This window comes from Camellia sinensis, chromosome 3, assembly GCF_055761805.1.
Source record: "Camellia sinensis isolate YWXY chromosome 3, ASM5576180v1, whole genome shotgun sequence".
Lineage (NCBI taxonomy): Eukaryota > Viridiplantae > Streptophyta > Magnoliopsida > Ericales > Theaceae > Camellia > Camellia sinensis.
This window is the reverse complement of record NC_138963.1, coordinates 33,478,935-33,500,690: the sequence shown is the minus strand read 5'-3', so window position 1 is coordinate 33,500,690 and position 21,756 is coordinate 33,478,935. Positions and strand designations below refer to the sequence as shown.

The 21,756-nt window shown below is 35.6% G+C and overlaps 1 long non-coding RNA gene across 1 annotated transcript; it reads left to right on the top strand.

The window, feature by feature from the left end:
• Positions 1–10,732: 10,732 nt before the first annotated feature.
• Positions 10,733–12,395, top strand: LOC114289972 (uncharacterized). The gene is made up of 4 exons (XR_003638819.2): positions 10,733–10,828; positions 11,177–11,289; positions 11,379–11,458; positions 12,189–12,395. It is a non-coding gene; the product is annotated as an uncharacterized LOC114289972 (long non-coding RNA).
• Positions 12,396–21,756: the final 9,361 nt, after the last annotated feature.

The window sequence follows — 21,756 nt, the reverse complement described above, 5'->3', positions numbered from 1 at the left end:
AGAAATGTACATATATGTACAAATTTGTATGCTTTTAAGTAAAGCAAAAGGAGCCACACCAAAGGACCATATAAGAAGCTAAATACTATGTCAAATTGTTAAGCCAAGTCAACTCTTTTGCTTATGTTATGTGTTATGATGGGGATGCAAACATAATAAGCAACCTAAAACATTGTGGTTCTTCTATGGAACATTCAAAGAAGCATACCGAATCCTTAAGCGCATCCATAAATTTTTTCTAGAAAAGTTTCCAGAATGCAGAGCAATGCATTCATAGCTGGGAAAAGAAAAAAGGGTTGTAGCATTTTTGGTTGCTTAAACTCAATCTAAGGATGTAATCAAATGATAACACTTGGATCATGGGTTGTGAATTTTTTCCATTAGCATGGATATAGGACACATAATGAAAATAGGATACGGACAAGGCAGGAAAAAGGAAAAAAAATAATATATCTTTATATATTTTTATTTGCTATATATAATGAATATAAATTCAGGACATAAAGATATAAGAGGCATTAATGTAAATGTGGGAGTATTTTGTTTATCTTTTTCACCCTCTTCATTTCCATATATTTTATTTTGACCTCACATCAGGTCTCTAAAATTATATAAAAAAAAAGACCCCTACAAAGGTGTCCCGAAGTGTATCCAAACACAATTCATGTCTATGAAGTGTTCGCTAAGTGTCTTGCAACAAAATAATAATTAAAAGATTGACACACCATGTGGTGTATCTGACACGTGGACATGCGTGTCCCCTACATGTCGGTGTCCAATATATGTCAGGCACACATACAGTGCAGGGCACGAATGTAAAAAATGTTGATTTAATGATTTAATCTTTTTGCTTCTTTTAACATAATCAAGTTGATGATCCTCATCCTTGAGTTAAAATGATGACAATAGAGCAATTATACGTGCTCTCACAAGGTGAGTGCTTAACTTTTCTCATGACATAATAACACGTCATTGTCTATCTATTTTAGGGGGAGCCTTGTTTTGTAAATCATTTCTTACGAACTACAATGACCCCTAATAAATTTAGACGAAATAAGTTTGGTACTATGTCAAAACTACAAAGTTAGTTTAGCTTTAACTTGCTTCAGGTAGGACAAATGTGCAAGCCTAGCTTTTTCATCTTTTTTTGATAAGTACAAATCTAGCTTTCATCTTATGAAAAATTACAAACTCAAATTATTATGACAATTAAGGTGCACGGATGTGACTTGTTTGGTTGTACCAAGAACATGATAAAAGTGAAACTAAATAGGCTGCGCTTTCAATATCATATGCCATCATCGCGGAAAATTTACTATAACTAATCCATTATTGGAGATAATCAACCATGCCAACCCTAGTACTGTACCCATTGGGTATATTTAATTAACAGGATTAGAGTATCGGATTGAGATTATTAATCTTTAGACTCAATAATTATGTATTTATTTTGAAACTTTGTTTCAAGATTATTAATCCAATGGATAATTAATCTAACAAATTTGTAAGATTATTAGTAATGGTGTAGAGGTGGGATTATATATCTTGAGCAGAGAAATAAAATAAAGAGACTCTTTTATCCTTGACTAAAAATTAAAACACTTATTATTTTTATATAATTTTATATTTTAGAAGGCCAAAAATAACTTTTAAAAATTTAAAAATATTTTTTGATATTTATGTTATCAAATTAGTTTATATTAAAAAAAAATTAAAAAACAAACCAAACATGACCTTTGTATTTTGTATTTTTATTTTGCTTTTATTTATTTATTTATATTTTTTTTTTTTCAAAACCACGTTTATAAAGAAATTTTGATAAAGTAAAGATTGTGAAGAAACATTAATGGAGGGTAAGATTAAAAAAGAAGATAAATATAGTTCTAATTTTACATTTATATGTTTTCTTATCTAATACAAATCAAACAATGAACAAGGGGATAATTTGTCTTACTAATTCAATTGGATAGTGAATATCATACTAATTTAATAGAATTATTAATACTTTCACTATTAATCTTGTAAATTAAACATGATCATTATGCACCTAATCTCTTCCATGGATGCCTATGCTTGGTGAGATGTCAATGTCAAATTTTGCATGCGAAAATAATTTTGGCATGTGAGAAAATGGAAAAGAATATCACGCTTACCCCGGCGATAATTTGGAATGACTTGGCTTCATGGAATATGCTTCTCCATGCCTTCTATCATGTTTTTAGATCCACATAGATCATGTCCTGCAAGGGAATGACACATGAGAACAAGACAATGAAAAACATGAGGTTTCTATTTTGAAGAAAAGATGTGTGGAACATAGGAAAACACAACTTTAATGTTTCAAGGCAAGTACGTTTTGTTGGATCCATAAAATTTATTGAATTATGTGAAATTCAAGTGGTCAGATAATTTTTGCGAGTCAAGCTCAGTGGTCCTAACTCTTGCTTCGGACCACACCACCACCTGTCTTTTTGCTCATCAATTTCTGATTAAATTTATGGTCGGTTGGCTTGAATGCATGTGTCTGATATGACAGCAACATATAGGAAGACATTTTCTACTGCGGATTGGTTTGGTAGGTGAGTTAATTTTTTGACTTTTTAATTATTTTAATTTAGGGTTAAAAAGTTTCGTTTGAGATGAATTTTTTAATTTTTGTGAAAAAAAATATAATAATTATAGATTAAATGTGATATTTTATCTTATTGAACTAAAAAATTTATTTATTTTTTTTGATTAAAATAACCAAAAAGCTCCGGGCTTTTTCTTTCCAATCGAACCGCACATTGTTCACATGATCTGGCATGAACTCTCTGCATACAATCTCATCAATGAATATTCTTGTGAAAAATTATTCATTTGGCCTACCATGCTAGTTTTGGTTCTAGCCACTCATGTTATATAGGAAAAAGTGTAACATAAAGGTGACATTTATTTGGAAAGATTTAAGCATGAGATAGGATTAATAGTCTATTCAGACTAATAATCTGTTGTTTGATTGAAATTTTTTACATCGGACTATGAATCTCAAATCTATAGAATTATTCTATCACATGGGGGTGGAATACAATTCATAGGATAACTCATTACATGGATTAAGTGGTGAAATTACATTTTTGACCCTATACTATTTAATATCTTTTTAAAAATAAAATTTATTTATTAAATTATTTATACTAAATTTATTTATTAAATTATTTTTACTTAATAAAATATATTTATTAAATTATTCATACTTTATTAAATTATTTATTTTAATAATATGGTATTAATTATACTTAGTAAAGTAAAGTAAAATTTAAAAATTTCAACTACAAATTAAAATAAATTTATGTAATTTTTATTAATATTCTATTTATTTAATTTTTTAAAAGTTCTAGTAAAAAAATAAAATAAAATTTATATTTCAGATTTAATATTCCTATTATTTAAAAAATAATTTAAAAGAGCAAAATAGTTTTTTGAACATTTATCATTGTCCATAATATCCCAAACAAAAATAGAATAGTTCAATCCAGACATCTAATCCCATGACCAAACAAACAGGATACCCATCTCAACGGAATAGTCTTATGTGACTGGGTGAGTGGTTTGAAAGCTGACACTGCGTTTTGAAACCACAAAACAATTACTCAAGTTATTACTATGAGCAATGCAGGTTCAATCTTTAGAGTAAAAGCTGTGCTTAAAATGTTCTACCATGCTCTAAATTTAGGGGTCTGAATTTAGAGCCCTCCCTCCCTATGCAACGCCATGTTTGGTGATCAATTCTTCTCAAAACACACAATCCATTTGATCTAGTTATTAGTCACAAACAAAAATGATTGTCAAAATATATAACTATTTTAATGACCTTGCCAGATGGGTCGAGGTAGAGGTGGTATGTCATAAGGTCACTATCAACCATGATAGATTCTTTACTGTAAAGGATATATATGTAAATTTTATGTATTTTGTTTCAGTATCTGTCCTCCATTATTTTTAAGCTCCAGGACTGACATTGAAGAAATAGTCCAATTTCCTTAATCTCATCAACACAAGATGAAACAACTGTAAAGTTAAAGCACTGTCTGCGTCTCACCATAGTTGGTAGAGTTTATAGCACTAGAGTACATCAGGTATGAGAGGAATTAATTCCTTCAGTTTTTTACTATAATTAATTCTTCCCCTTGGTAGTTAAATTAGTCCTCCATTGTTAACTTTCAATACTTAAAAAACAATGTTATGCTACTGCTCTCTGTTCCTCAATAAAAGCACTTGGTAATTGTCTAAGTCTTATGGTTAAATTGTTTGACCAATGAATTGATTATGGTTACATATAAATGCAGGGTAGGGATTCATAAAGGGATGTTTCAAGGTTAAAACAACCACAAGATGCCAAAAGGAGTTTATTTATTTATATTCAAGGAAAAGGAAGAGACTAGAACTCTATCTTTTGCCCAAAAGTAAACTGTAGAATAATGTTGTACAAACATAAATTTCTTGCAGGATGTTGTTAAAAATATATACATACATATATATATATATATAGAATCATTCTGAATGAGGCTTCCGTACAAAATTTCTGTAAATTATGATTAAAAAAAAGGCAGGCTAAGTTTTTCTGACAGTGGTGACCATGTTGTGTTCACTTTATGCTGTGTTTGGTTGGAGAATTTGGGGAAAGATTTGGAAAGAGAAATGGAAAAGGTAGGTAAAATGTGAATAAAACATGCTTATATTTCACCTAATTTTACACACCTTTTCCCTTTCCCTTTCCAAATCTCTCCCCAAATTCCCCAACCAAACACAGTATTAGTGTTATATCTAATTGGAATCAACATAAAGAGGGGGATGAGCACATGAGCAGCATAGTTGGGAAACTTATATAATTATGAGCAATCCAGGTTCAATCTTCAGGGTAGAAACTTTTGAATTGACTTCAGATATTTTCATGCATACAATTATTTCTACCTAAATCACAAGAGAGACCTATCCTACGGAGCTAAATGAGGCATTTTCAATTAATTGACCATTCCAAGCAAGCTATTTCATTTTGAATCAAATTGAGTGCCACTCAGGCTTGATTTGTGCCTGGCATACATGGTTTGAAACCTAATCTAAATTATCAATCTAGATGCCAAGGAAAAAGAGAGGAGATTTAAAGGTAAGGTATGGCCTAGTTATATTGTCATTCATTATGCAATCAAACATCAATTCTTCTGGTGTTGGTAAAATCCTACTAGCCCAAATGTAGCAAAGCAAAACACAATTTCAAAACACTTATTTCATTGTTGAGTTTTCTAATCAGAATTTAAGAATTTCCCTAGTCTTATGGTCGTGGAATTTTTAAGACCCATTTGGTTTCTGGGACTTTTTAGTTCCATTCCAAGGGTTTTTAAAATCCCAAACTATATGAATTGTGTCTTCAGATTTTAGGGAAGACCAACAAACCAACAAGTCATTCGTAACTCGTATAAATTTTTAACTAACTATAAATTTGACTTGTCTAAATGATAACCTCTCTACGATTCTCTCTGTGTTTGACACTAACCCTACTACCAAAGAATAACATTCTTGAATTATTCCACTTTCCCAAATGAAACCAAGACCATTCATCAAACACATGGCAGCCCATTTCAAAAATCACCTTGCATTAACAAAACCTCATCCCAACTCCCTTAAAACAGATATCTACAAATTTTGTTTTCCCAAAATGCTCTGTTTGGAACCAACTCCATACTCTATCTCAAGGATTTAAAAATTCCCAACTATGCCTAATATCATAAACATCCTTAATGTACTTCCAAAGTCACTCTTATGGATATAATAGTTGTGGGAGCTGAGTAAAATAAATTGCTAATCGGCAAACAAGCCAGATCCAAACCCATCTTTGGTTGGCCAAATTCAGCTAAAGCCCACTGGGCTCCAACAAGTCATTGCCGAGTAAAATGCAAATGGACTGAAGAGTATGCTGAGTTAAGGATATCTAGGTCGTGTGCTTGAGCTAAGTATCACTACAAGAAAAGTGAGCTTAAAACACGGAAGCATTTGCGACGGCACACTTGTTGTCTCAAAAATCACAACTTGTCGTCGCGAAAAAGGTGAGTTTTTGTGACGGCACTATTTACTGTCGCAGAAAAATAGAGTATTTGTGACAACAGAAAATGTTGTAGCAAAAAAGCAGAGTATTTGCGACGGCAGAAATTACTGTCGCAAAAAAGGAGACTATTTGCAACGGCAGATATTGTGTCATGAAAAAAATAGAGTTTTTGCGACGGTACCAACTGCCGTCACAAAAAAAAAAAAGTGAGTTTTTTGCGACAGTAATAGGTATTGTTGCAAAAAAAAGTTTTAAAAAAAATATTATGATTTTGAGATAGCTTCATAAATATACAGTCACAAAATGGTTTGAATAAATGCAACGGTATTTTTCTGTCACAAAAAAATTAAAAAAAATGACGTCGTCTTACTCTTTTGATATAACATTCTCTTTTCATCCATTTTTTCATCTTCCTGTCTCTTTGTCTCTGTCTTTTCTCTTTCTCTCTTTCACTCGTCACTTTTCTTTCTTTGTCTGTCTGTTTGTCTGTCTGTCTTTGTGTGTGTGTGTGTGTCTATGTTTGTTTTTCGCTCATCTCTTTTCTCTCTATCTCTTTCATCTTTTTTCTCTCTCTACCTCTCTCGCTTATCTCTTTATCTCTATCTCTCTGTCTCTCTCACTTATCTCTCTTCTCGCTCATCTCTCTTCTCTCTCTATGTCTCTCTTTTTTCTATGTCTCTCTCTTGTTTATCTCTTTTCGCTATCTTTCTCTCTCTTTTTGTCTATCTTTCGCTCATCTCTTATTTCTCTCTCTTTCTTTCTCTCTCTCTCTCTCTCTCTATTTCTCTCTTTCTTTCTCTGTTTCTCACTCATCACTTTTTTGTCTCTCTATCTGCCTGTCTATTTGTCTGTCTGTCTGTCTGTCTCTCCCTTATTGTGTTCGCTTTGCTCACTCTCCCCCTCCCCTCTTTTCTATTTATCGAACTCCCTCTCGATTTATTAAGACACTACAAGAAAATGCACTTTTAGCGACCACTTTGTCTCTCTCTCGCTTATCACTCTATCTCCGTCTCTAGCTCTCTATCTCTCTTCTCTATCTGTCTCTCACTCATCTCTCTCACACCATCCATCTCCTCTACCATCTTCACCACTACTGCAAATGCCATCCACTATCACCATAACTACCATTGTTGCCACTCCACCTCTACGACTATCATCACTACCACCATCGCCACCACTCCACTGCCACCACTACTACTACCATTACCTCTCCTCCCACACCGCTACTCTATCTCCTCTACCACTACCACAACTTCACTGCTAATCTCCTTTGTCATCACCACCACCACCACTATCACCTCTTATCCACCACCTTCACCACTACTGCCGCTCCTCTCTCTCCTCTACCACAAAAAAATAGTTCTTGATTTTTAGTAACAAAAAAAAAAAAAAATGGGTCGCAGAAAAATATTTTTCATTGACCACAAAAAATTAACTTTATTTTAATGGAAAACATTTTTCATTAAAATATTACCCCTACTTCTACCAAATTAAAAAAATAATAATTATTATTTTTTATTCACTAAAATAAAAATAAAACAAATAAAATTTCAAACTTAGTAACTAAAAAAAATAAAAAATAAATAAAAATTCATTAACTTAAAAAAAAAAAATTGTTTTAACAAAAAAATAATTTTTTTTAATTTAAAAAAGAGCCGTTTTGTGTTGTTTAAATATTCATTTGTGACGGAAACCAAAAAAATATATATATATATATATTATATTCCCCCTCGATTTTCCACCACGCTCAGGTTCCCCCCCTCTCCAACGTCTTGAACCAAAATCCCCAATCTCAAAAACCAAAAATCCCTATTCTCTTCTTACGGCTCTCTCTCTCTCCGGCGAGTGGCGGCAGACGACGGCGAGCGGCAAACGACGGCATCGAGTAGCCTCCTCGCCTTCCAAGTTCGTACAAAACATCGCGGTTTTATTCGAGTACGAGCAAGAGGACCTATTGAGTGATGCAGAGGAACCCAGTTTCTCTCCTGCTCTCAAACTCTTCATTGGAAACTTACCTTTCAATGTCGACAGTGCTACTCTTGCTGGGTTGTTCAAACAAGCTGGAAATGTGGAGATGGTTGAGGTAAGAATTTACATTTTTGTCTATCTATGAAATATATATATATATATATATATATATATATATATATATATATATATATATGGGTTTAGGGTTTAGTGAGATTTTAATTTTCTAGATAATGTTTTGCTTGATGTAAAATTTATGTTATTTGGTGTGAAGAGTTATTTTCATTTTCATATTTATTTATTTGTTCTTGTGAATTTTTGTTAATTTTCAAGTTTTGTTTGTGAAAATTCTTTGACTGAAATATGAATTTCTGTGGAGTTCAGAATTGAGTTCAAATTTTATTCTTTGGGTTTGGTCTGTTACAAATCTATGAAATAGATATGGGTTTTTGTTTTTTATATAATTGTAACAAGGTTTACAGATATTTTAGTTTTGTAGATAATGTTTTGTTTGATGCAAAATTCAAATTATTTGGTGTGAAGGTTTTTTTTTTTGGCCTCTTGTGAACTTCGGTATGTGGAGTTATTCACTAGAGGACAACCGGTTTGATCTTCGCCAATTTCTATACAATGCGAGATGGCTTTATCAATTTCGAAAGATCGATTAACTTGTACGCAAGTTTGATGGTGAAAAAACTGCTCTTACAAAATCAACCGACAAGGAAAAAGTGGGTGTTACATCTCTTGGTGGTATGAGAGTTGTGGCAGCAGGCTCAGGTGATCCAAAAGCTGGACTTTAGTTCGAGTTGATGGCTGCACATTCACAGTTGAATTCTTTAGGTGCAAATGAATTTGTCTATTTACCTTATGCAGTGTTTGTTTTATTTTAGTTTTTACACAATTAAGAGGAGGAGAATAGGAAGGGAAATTGCTTCATACAGAGGAACTTTTGACTTCCCTCAATTTCCATTGTAATTCATCCATTTTTAACAGAATAATGTCATCTATGATTTTTAGTAATAAATATTACTGAAGAACTTTGTTCCTGTGAATTTTTCTTCACGGACATTTTGCAAAGTCAAGAGTCTTTCTATATATCATTGATCACTAACGGAGTTTGTTCATTATAGTTCTGAAGCCATAAGAACACGGGCAAAGGTGTTGGCAGATGAAATTGGCTCATGGCATCTTGATGTTAACATAGATGGTGCTATTTCTGCTTTGCTCTCTCTGTTTCAAACACTTACAAAGAAGTGACCGCGTTATGAGGTAAAAGGGGAATAAATATTGTTAATGTTTTCAAATTGTACCTAATTTGTTTTCTCATATGATGCACTAGATTGTAGATTTTGACTAGAATCTAGGCATTGGTATGTATCTACTATCTATCTTTTCTAATAAATTTAAGATTAGTTCTATTTCCCATTTTGTTGATGAGGATTGAATGCATTGTACATAGGGAAGCGACCGCGCTATAAGGTAAAAAGGGTAAATATATTGTTAATGTTTTCAAATTGTACCTAATTTGTTTTCTCATATGATGCACTAGATTGTAGATTTTGACTAGAATCTAGGCATTGGCATGTATCTACTATCTATCTATTCTAATAAATTTAAGATTAGTTCTATTTCCCGTATTGTTGATGAGGATTGAATGCATTGTAATTCAATGGCCAACTGGGTGCAACCAGTATCATATTGATCAGAATGGTAGCTTTTTGAGTAAATGTTTTGAGCTGATTGTGTTTCCACAGGTAGATGGGGGATCAAACATTGAAAACTTGTGGTTGCAAAACATTCAAGCTTGAATAAGAATGGTCCTAGCATTTATGTTGGCATCCCTCATGCCTTGGGTTCATAACAAGCCAGGTTTTTATCTGGTACTAGGTAGCTCCAATGTGGATGAAGGATTGCGTGGTTACCTAACAAAGGTATTTGATATAGCATATTTTTGGTTCTTAAGCAAACTACCTTTTTGTATTGCTAACCTTGATGACACCAGTTATTTAATGTATAAAAAAGAATAGTTTATATATGACTCCATGCAGTTGGGTTACATATGGGAATAATTTGGGGATATTCTTCAATGGTTTACTCAATTCATTTTTCCATTATGTTTGTTTAACTCATGAAGGGTGTCGATAAATAACTTGGTTTTATGTTTTTCCACTGCATCTAGTTCCATCTTTCTTTTGTTAGTAGCCTTTATCTGTAATTTACTTGTTTTGCTTATGAGAACTGCATTATTATTATTATTTACTCTTTTTTTTTTTGGTTCAATATGATTGCAGTTCAGCAGATATAAATCCAATTGGAAGTATTAGTAAGTAGGATCTTCGTAGATTTTTGCGATGGGCTGCCACTCATCTTGGATATGCATCTTTAGCAAAAATCGAAGCTGTTCCCCCCATTGCTGAATTGGAGCCTATACGGTCCAACTACAACCAGGTATTGAATTAAGCACATTTCTATATTCGTGTCCTTGATATTTTGTTCTTCTTGTATGTGTATTTCTTTTGCTGTCAAATTTTATTTCATTAATGCATTGATGTTCTTGATGTTGACGGCATGCAAAGCTTCTTTCAAGTTTACATTTTTGTTAGTTATCATCTGGAATTAAAAGAAGTTTCTAGAGTTATGTAGGTCAAAATCTGAGCTATATATTTTTTTTGGGGTGTGGAACAGCTGGATGAAGTGGACATGGGAATGACATATGAGGAACTTTCAGTCTACGGAATGTTGCGAATTTTCCGCTGCGGTCCTATATCCATGTTCTAGGTTTGTTTTAAATTTCCTAATACTTAAGTAAGACCTCAAAATAGAAAGCATCATTATTTATAAGCTTCCATATATGAAATCATTCGAAGGATATATTTAGGTTATGCATGCATGAGTTTGACATATCAATGTATGTCGTAAATATAAGTTAGACATTAAAAAATATAAATATTAGAAAAACTCGTTGTAAATAGAAGTCTTGGTATATCTCAAGCATGAAACTTTTTGCATTCAACATTCAGAAGATTAAGTGAGCTTGTTTCATTATGCATGATTAAATATATAAGGTTGTTGGCTTTAAATTTGTTCATATTTTTTTTATTTGTTACGATTTCATTCTTCTTTTAGAATCTCTGCTATAAATGAGGTGCAAAACTAACTCCATCAGAGGTGGCTAATAAAGTGAAGCACTATGACAAGATAAGTGGAAGAAGCCGAGGGTTTGGCTTTGTGACAAGGAGGTTGTCTTTTTGTCTTTTTAATTTTTTTTTAAATAATCTTTAGCATGATGTTCATATTTTGATTTGGGTTTAATTTGATTTGATTGTAGAAGTAAGCAAAGCAGGGCCTCTGGTTGAGTATGAGCGTAGAATTGCCACGAGTGATCTTGTGGATGGGGATAGTAGTCAGGTAATATTACAATCAATTCACTCTTTATGTTTGATTAAAAGTTTCAAAGGAAAAGTTAGTAGTTTGTATGTCTCTTCTAAATTTTCTCCAACCTAGAAGGTTAAGTTTCTCATATTCAATCAGAATTTTAGGTGAAGTAGCCGTGTATCAATTAGTTATCATGAGCATACAACTACCTTTTGGTGTACCATTCTGGATTTATAACTTATAAACATTAATTTGTCAATTGTTGTGGATTTATATATAGGAGTCCTTAATACAATTAAAAAAAAAAACAATAGTTAAACATTTTATCAATTTATACAATATATTCTTTAAGTAAATTAAAAAAAAATCAATTTTAAATAGTTTCTTCTAGAATGTATGCTAAATTGCCAATATGATTTTCCATATTAATGAAAGGGTCTAGATCATCCTTTCTTCTTATTTGTGATGTGTAATTTTAAATTTTTGAATGAGACAAGTTGAAGTGAATGTATGTGGATGCATGTGGCTGTTATTACCAAAAATATAATTAGAAAAAAAAAAAAACAAAGAGTTACTTTAGACTAATTTATGATTCTTAGAACAATTACCGGTTTGGGAGTTAGAGTCGGATTTCGGTCTAGGCAAAATTATTTACTTAATTATTTTTGCAATTGTATAGTAGTTAAATTTTTATGTTCTTTTGTAATTAACATATTAATACATAATTATATTGTCATTAATTATATATATTTTTTGTTTTCAGATATTTCTCGAGTAGAAGTTTGCTTCTTGTGGAATGCATATCTGTGAAGAATGTGACTAATTTTTGTTTTTGTTATCCACAGAGAATAAGGAGCAAAACTTGTAATTTTGGTTTATGTTATTTTGAATTATGAACAACATTATGTATTTAAACATTCTATATGTATTATAGAACATTATGTAGTGGGGTAATTTTGTTAATGTGTAGTTATGAATGCAAGAATATCTTTATTATGGAGAAATTATTTTTTCTATACAAGAATTTTTATATTATTATGCAATTATTGGTTTATTTTTCAATTATTTTTCATTTAATACAGGTAATTTTAATTTTAATTTTTTTTTTTGTGACGGCACACACCGTCACAAAAAACAGGTAATTTTAAAATTTTTAATAATTATATTGCATTTTTTTTTGGCGACAGCACTATATCGTTGCAAAAAATATTCGAACCATTGGCGACAATGTGCATGTCGTTGCAAAAAAACGAAACCATTCGCAAAAGTATTTTTTGCCGTCTTAAATAAAACTTTTAGTGACGAAAAAACAGTGCCGTCGCAAAAGGTCTGACTTTTTTACATATTATATGTGGCAGTAAATTACCGTCGCTAAAAGGTTTTTGCAACGCCCTCTGTTGTGACCCCCCATTTGCCATCGCTAAAAGTTTTTTGAAACGGATTAAGAGTATTAGCAACGGCACCGTGCCGTTGCAAAAAACCAAAATTTTTGTAGTGTATGTTAGGTAAGTCAACATGGCCCCCCACTTTAAGTGGGCCCAGACTGTCCTTTTCTAAGAAATATGAGGGAAATGAGCTCTCACGTGGCAATGATGAAGGCCTAAGCTACATGAGATAGTATCTGAGGAGAGAGACTCCATAAAAGGAAAGCAAGGTGAAAAGAGAAGGTATGTTCTAACATCTTGCACTCTAATTCTTTCTAAAGAGTCTAGTTTGCTCGTCGGAGTGTGTAGACGTCCCTGAACGCCCTGGAAAAATCCCCGTTTTGTTCATTTGGCCCACTACAGTTCAGACTCGACGTCATGATTCTGAATCTAATCTCACAAAGTGCAATGCAAGATCGATAAATCACCAAAGAGTCCAAATCCGACAAATCGTTTTGAAAAATAAATTTTTAGAAAGAAGTGCCAAACATGGACTGTTTTGTCAGATACAGAGTTGCCACTTAAATATTTTATTTTGGGGGAATTTAGGAAACCCTGACTCATGCCTAAGGCCACGTGTCCGTCATCACCAAAGTTGCCTCGGCTCGGGAACTTGGGTATGATTGGGGAAGGTCATGCAATGAGCACCCCCGTTCGCCCGATCAAAGATCGGCCACTACTAAACATGATATCGGGTTTTTTTTTTGAAAACACATGCATTCTTATTCCAATTTATTAGCCTAGAATTACTATGTGATGTGCACAGCATACAAGTATAGACTAGATTGTCTAAGTTGGAACAAAGCATCGCATATCCGTTTGTTTTGAAAATGGATTGAAGTTTGCTACTCGCAAGTAGGCTAAAACACGGGTTTCAACAAATTATTCCAATTCAAGCAACCCAACCTTCACCCACAGGCATTCAGGCAGTTATATCACATAAGCACATAGCCTCATGGTAAGCATGCTGTCATGGCAGTCACTCACACACATGCAAGGATGCTAAAACATAAACACTTACCGAGTACTTCGAGCCAAAGAAAGAAGCTAATTTGAAATCATGCATGAATCCTAACTATGCTAAGAATGCCTAACGCAACACATGCAAAAATGCAACTACAATAGGCTCGGCTATTCTAAGATGGCATATGAGATGCAACAATCGACACATGTATTCAACTTGGAATTGAAATACAATGCAGTTAGTATGATGCACCGAGCCCGGTGCGTGTAATACGAATGAATGATGCAAACATGCTGACATAAGTATGCTAATTGAAACGTGGCCTAAAACTAACCATCAAAAGCAGGTAAGTAAAAGGGAGAAAGACGTGGGGTTGGAAGACATTCACACACGGACGCACACTTACTACAAAATTCGCCCTTTCGACGGAGGGTCCGAATAAATAATATAGACCGAATAATTAATCAACTACCCTAGCTAATTAAATATTACAAAACCCTTAATTAATTAACAAATTAATTACAAAACAATCTAAGTATAAAATAAAAGAGGCCGCCGTAGCTTCGCCTCGAAATGATTGGATGATGTATGCTCAATTCGCCTTGCTCGGAAACCCGTTGCCATGCCAACTGTTGCCTCTGTTTGCACTGTTTCATGCCTCCGAAAGCTGCACAAATCCCAAGGCTGCTTCTGAACCACTCCTTGAGCACTGTGGGAGGTCACCGGCCAAGAGATAGGACTACCGGCCATGGAAGGATGGTCATCGACCAAATATGGGGCCATCGGCTGGATATTGGTAGTCAGCCGGCGCTGAAAGTGGCCGACCGGCCATTTCTTCCTGCAGAACACTGGTTTTCCTGCAACAGAGGACAGATAGTGCATGGCATGGAATTTGCAAGCCAAATGTATGCACGACCACCCTCCCTATCATGTTATGAACTCAAGGGAGTATGGCTCTCGACCCTTGGGCCACCAATCACGCATTTCGATGCATGATGGCCAAAGGTGTCAAAGGTGCATATCAATATGGAATGAATGCAACAAACAAATGAATGCTACACACTCTATCATGTTGGGTCAAGAGTGTCGGCGACCGAGGATTGAGGCACGTTTCGTCACTTTAAGTACAAAACGTCCCTCGATCCTTATGTTTGGTTTGACACCCCAAACCAAACAACAATGCAATGTATGTATGCCAAATGCAATGCGAAACATGCAACATGAACAATGCAACTTAAAATGCAAGCAACATGGTAATGCAATAAGTATGTAATACTACAATGCAACCTAGGTATGTAAGTATATCGAGTGATAAGCATGCAACGATGACACTAACCACAAGGATGCGATAACATGCAATACGGTAAGCCTACAATAATACACGAATGCATGATCTATGGACTTACACTAAGGATGGATAGGCCTCAACCATATCAAAACAGTGGCCAAAGTGCCAAGAAATGATGGACAAAACACACTCAAAGATGCACATGTAAAGGTCCAACACTTAGGCATAAAAAGAGTCGACTCTTAGACACATTAAGAAGAGACAAATATGGACATATGACACGTATGATAAGCTCTGAAAATGTGCAAAGGATGATGCCAAATCAACCATGCTATGCAAGTAGGGCACACAATAAAGCCCAAAACTTGAGACTAACAAAGGGGTTCAAACCATGGCCATACCAACCAAGCCCCAAAGAGCCAAGATGACTCAAAACAGTCTTAGGGCAGACTAAAATAAGGCTAGAGCATGCATGGAGCAAGGCCAAAACATGCTAAGGAATGGGCACAAAATAGGGAGGGCATTCAAGGCCACAAAGAGAACATTCTACTACAACTACCTCAACCAAACATGGCATGGGTTATGCAATGAAAAACAGAGCTATAGCATGTCAAGATAAGTCCGAATACCCACTTAGATAGCATCTAAATGACCTAAGTCTAGAGGTATGCACAATGGCCCAAACATGGAGCATGAGACAACAACTCTTCAAAGCATTGAGAGAATGGCAAATGTAAGCACATAAGCATAGAACATGGACTGAGATAGCATGATAAGTGATTCCAAACCACTGAAATAGCCCAAGTAAAGTATGCTCATGGCTCACACACCCAAAGCTAACAAGCTAAAATGCATGGTGGCTATATAAAACATGGCGAACATGACCAAGTCAACACCAAACAGAGCTTAAACATGTCACAACATGGATAAAAGCTTCATGAAGTCAAGCCAAAACATGCAAGCATGATGGTCAAAATGCATAATACATGTTTAGGCAAATAAGAGGATTGCAAGGCAAGTGTATGATGCATGCAATAAGCTAAAGAACCAACATGAAACAGAGGTATAACATGATAAACTAACAACAAATACCTGGTGAAATAAAGCTAAAACACATTAAGCCAATATGCTACATTTACAAGTCAACAATGCAAGCAAATGGGACATAAGGGGAGAGGGGTGTCCCTCCTCTATACAAGACCTCAAAACCAATTCTCTACCACTGAAAATCCTCTGGATTTCAGTGGTGAGAAGGCCAAAACAAAAGGGTCACAAAGCCTAAAGAAGAAGGCACAAGAAGAGGCCAAACAAGGCCTAAGAGGAGGTAAACAACCCCTAACCCAAAAGTGACCTTAATGAAACATTTCAAGCATGAAAATACAGAACTTTTATCAGTTATACACTAAGCTTAAAACAACATGCAAGATAGGCTAAAAGCTTAAGGCAAAATGGGGAATAAAAGAGGTAGTTCTCACCCTTCAAGAACACTTCAAGAACACCAACTCCAGCACCTCCTTCTGATCAAAACCAACTCAAAAACTCTGAAATTAACCCCTCAACACCTCAGTAACCAAAGTATAGTGTAACACTAGGTGCCTTAGTGCAAAAATAAGAACAAAAACACACTTTTGAACACTATTACACACACAACTAGAGAGAGGGGTATATCTAACTTTTATATCAGATGAATCCACCCCTGGAAAGGGAGGGGAGGCCCTCCTTTTATAGAAGAACAAGTTTACAAAGCTTCCAAAGGAAGCTAAACAAGGCTCAAATCCCTCCATACACGTGTATGGAGGGCAGAGTCTGTGCTCACCATTTGGCACAGCTGGCATGCACAATGCCTGAAAAAGGCGAAGAAAATGTATCGGCCAGAAAATGTGGTCGACCGACCAAATAAATGGCCGACTGACCAACTAAAGTGCCGATCGACCAACACACTTAGCCGATGGAAAGAAAAAGGAGCCGATGGCCTCAGGCCCTGGCCGGTGGGTTGAGAAAATGGTCAACAAGCCATTCTCTTCCTTCAGAAGCAAAAAAAACACAAGTGTTTGGTCCATGATCAAGCACAAAACAGATAAGTCGGGAGATCTTGAGGCAAGGCGTGCGGCCGAGACTTCTAGGGAATCAAAACGAACACGAACATGGATGATCATCGAGTGTTCAAACGATGACGTCCAAGTCTTGAGGACGGTCAAAAATGGGGTGTCTACAGAGTGCTAATTCCGACATTTTCAATTAGAGTTTTTCTTCTGTTTCAAACATCAACACAAGAATCTTTCCAAAACTTGTTTGAAGTAAGGGAGTATTACAAAACCACCCCTTACAATAGCCAATAGTGCAAAACACATTCTTTCTCAAAAGTCAAAACACATGACTGTAACAACTTAACTTACAAATTTCCCTGAATTATACAATTGCACTTGAAGTTGCCAATCCAACCCCACTAGCATAATATTGTCCGCTTTGGCCAGAGTCTCACGATTTTTTTTCTTCTTTAGAAAAGGCCTTATGCTAGTTAGGAGGAGTTAGTCAACTTATTAAGTGGGTTGTGGATACCTCTCAGACTAATGTGGAACAAACCCATTTCGGGCTCCCACATAAGTCCCCAATTGACTGGTTCCGAACGCTAAGGGACTCACATCGAAGGGAGTTCTCACAGACGGCACCAAATGAAACTGTCAACCCAACCCCACTATCACAATATTGTCCGCTTTGATCGGAGCCTCATGGTTTTGTTTTTTTTTTAGAAAAGGCCTCACACTAGTTAGGAGAAGTTAGACAACTTATTAGGTGGGTTGTAGATACCTCTCAGACTGATGTGGAACAAACCCATTTCGGACTCCCACATAAGTTCCCAGTTAACTAGCTCCGAACGCCAAGGGACTTACTTCGAAGGGAGTTCCCACAGACAGCGCCAAATGAAATTGCCAATCTAACCTCATTAGCACAATATTGTCCGCTTTGGCCGGAGCCTCATGATTTTGTTTTTCTTTAAAAAAGACCCCATGCTAATTAGGAGGAGTTAATCAACTTATTAATGTAGACAAACTCATTTTAGACTCCCACAACACTATTTATTCAGAAATATACACAGAATAAAGTGAAGGGTGTAGGCTCCATAGTCTTATGGGTTTACCTTTTTAGCAAATAAATTTTTCCTAAATTATTGAACCCAAAAGCTTTGTCTCCATGAGCTATGATTGTTAAATCATGTACTCTCTCCGTCCCAAAATATTAGTCCCTTATTCCATTTTTCATTGTCTCAAAATATTAGTCCTTCTTCAAAAATCGAGTACAAAAATAATATAAATTTCCTATTTTGTCCTTCTTTTAAATTAATAAACAATATAAAAAGTACAATTATGACATTGATATTCTCAAAAAATATACTATCAAAAGGGTAATTTTGGAAAATCAACTTGTTTAAAGTGCATTAATTGTACTACCAAAAAAAGTTGGATTCCCCAACAGAGACCATTATTTTGGGACAAAGGGAGTAACAATTTTCCCATTGGTACTTTCTCATTTGTTTACCCTCAATTTTTTATTCATCAAAAAAAAAAAAAAAAAAACATAAACAAGTGTCCCAATTTTTGTGATTGATTAGATGGACATTATACATATATATATATATATATATATATCCACAACAAATAGTATTATAAAGTTTGTGTGGGTGAAAATCTGACCACACTGCAATCTTAATATCCAGCTGGAGAGCACTGGCAGAATAGATGGCACCGAAATTTCAATGATTTCGGTTTAACTTCAACTTGTAAATTGTCCCCAAATTTCAACAAGTGTTAAATAATGATTTCGGTTTAACTTCAACTTGTAAATTGTCCACAAATTTCAACAAGTGTTAAACAATGATCTCGGTTTAATTTCAACTTGTAAATTGTCCACAAATTTCAACAAGTGTTAAACAATGATTTCGATTTAACTTCAACTTGTAAATTGTCCACAAATTTCAACAAGTGTTAAACAATGAGTTCTTCAGTCTGATTTCTTCGGCACGTCGCCCTCCTGGCTGACGTCCTCTTCTCCGTGATTTTTATTACGAGTTTCTTCGTTGTAGTTGTCTTCTTCGACACCAAGGTCAATATGTTTCCCACTCTCAGTAGGGGTGTCGTTCCCAACCTTCTCTTTTGGTCTGTCGTTGGCCATCTATTCTCCTTTCGTTCCCACAGACGACGCCAAATTGTGTGGGTGATTTTCTGACCACACTGTAATCTTAGTATCCAGCTGGAGAGCACCGGCAGAATAGATGGCACCTGACTAACCTGTAATAGAAAAAGAAGACTTCAGTGGTGGTTCGCCACCCGGGGGTACTCCGACGATCAAGTCAGTACTCAATATCTTTCAAAGATAATCAATAGTGCTAAACTCACTAGCTTGAGCATAAAAAGGCATACCTTACACCCATGAGGGTGCCTCTCTTTTATAGCCAACATAATCCTAGTCCCAATAGAAGCCTAGCTCCAATGGACGTAGGATTACTGCTAATCTTGGACTCCCAGTTGAATTAGGATAAACTCTCTAAGAGTCCTATCTTTACCCAAACTGAAGTCTTCTCCCATTCTAGGACTCTTGTCCCTTATCCGTTTATCTTGAATTCTGACATCTTCGCAGATAACCTCGGTTTAGCCGAGGTCATCTCGGCATCATGACCATGACACGTGGCACCTCGGCTGGCACTTCGGGGACACCTCGGCCACATGTTGTCATTCAAAAATTATGTCCCCACAACTGCCCCCTAGGTTCTATTACCTCGGCATCCTGAGATGATGGAACCTATATCATTCATTCCTTTAATCATGACCCCGGTTTAACTTCAACTTGTAAACTTTTCTCAAGTTTTAACAAGTGTTAAACATCATATCGGTTTAACTTCAACTTGTAAACTTTTCTCAAGTTTCAACAAGTGTTAAACATCATATCGGTTTAACTTCAACATGTAAACTTTTCTCAAGTTTCAACAAGTGGTAAACAATGATTTCGGTTTAACTTCAACTTGTAAATTGTCCGCAAATTTCAACAAGTGTTAAGCAATGACCTCGGTTTAACTTCAACTTGTAAATTGTCCACAAATTTCAACAAGTGTTAAACAATGATTTCAGTTTAACTTCAACTTGTAAATTGTCCACAAATTTCAACAAGTGTTAAACAATAATTTCGGTTTAACTTTAACTTGTAAATTGTCCACAAATTTCAACAAGTGTTAAACAATGATTTCGGTTTAACTTCAACTTGTAAAATTGTCCATAAATTTCAACAAGTGTTAAACAATGACCTCGGTTTAACTTCAACTTGTAAATTGTCCACAAATTTCAATAAGTGTTAAACAATGATTTTGGTTTAACTTCAACTTGTAAACTTTTCTCAAGTTTCAACAAGTGTTAAACATCATCTCGGTAAACTCTTCTCTTCTCGGACTTAATCATCTTAGGCCGAGATCTTGTCTTCTGGGATCTAGGATCCGAGATTTGGAACCCGGGATCGGCTTACTTGGGCTGAGCTCTTGTCTTCTCATATCCAGTGTTATCTTGGCTTGACAGGTGAGGTCACCTTGGCATCTTGTCGCTTTCTCTGGAGGTAATCCCTCAGATCCTTATTGGTTCGTCTAGGAGCTCGGCTATCTCCGGATTTCAGTCTCTTTGGTGCACTACTTCCTATGTCATTGCAAGTCCTTTTGGACCTCCCTCTATTGGTCGCGTCGAAACAGAGGTCCTTCCCCTGAACATGCCGATGTTCTTTGGAGTCAGCTTCCTTGGTGCGATATGTCCTTTGTGAATCTCCCCTTCTTGATTCTCCTCGTCCGACCTCCCTTGAAGGCCAGTGAGAATGTTCGTTGGTCCTATCATGCTGAGGAGTCGTAGGAGTTGTCTTCTGCCCCCCTACTTGGGTATCTTTCTTGGCTGCTGGAATCGGCGTATCTTGTAACGGGAACGGTGGCTGGAGGTCGTCTTCGTTATAATACTTGCTTCGGTCTGATTTCTTCGGCACGTCGCCCTCCTAGCCGACGTCCTCTTGTCCATGATTCTTATCACGAGTTTCTTCATTGTAGTTGTCTTCTTCGACGCCAAGGTCAATATGTTTCCCACTCTCAGTAGGGGTGTCGTCCCCAACTTTCTTTTTCGGTCTGTCGTTGGCCATCTATTCTCCTTTCGTTCGTACAGAAGGCGACAAATTGTGTGGGTGATTTTCTAACCACACTGCCAAACAGGTATCCAGTTGGAGAACACCGGCAGAATAGATTAAGCCCGAACGACCTGTCACAGAAAGATGAGAATCTCGCAGTGGCTCGTCCACCCGGGGGCACTCCGACGATCAAATCAGTACTCAATATCTCTCAAAGATAATCAATAGTGCTAAACTCACTAGCTTGAGCATAAAAAGACATACCTTAGACCCATGAGGTTGCCTCTCTGTTATAGCCAACATAATCCTAGTCCCAATAAAAGCCTAGCTCCAATGGACGTAGGATTACTGCTAATCTTGGACTCTCAGTTGAATTAGGATAAACTCTCTAAGAATCCTATCTTTACTCAAACTGAAATCTTCTCCCATTCTAGGACTCTTGTCCCTTATCCATTTATCTCGGATTCCGACATCTTCGCAGATAACCTCGGTTTAGCCGAGATCATCTCGG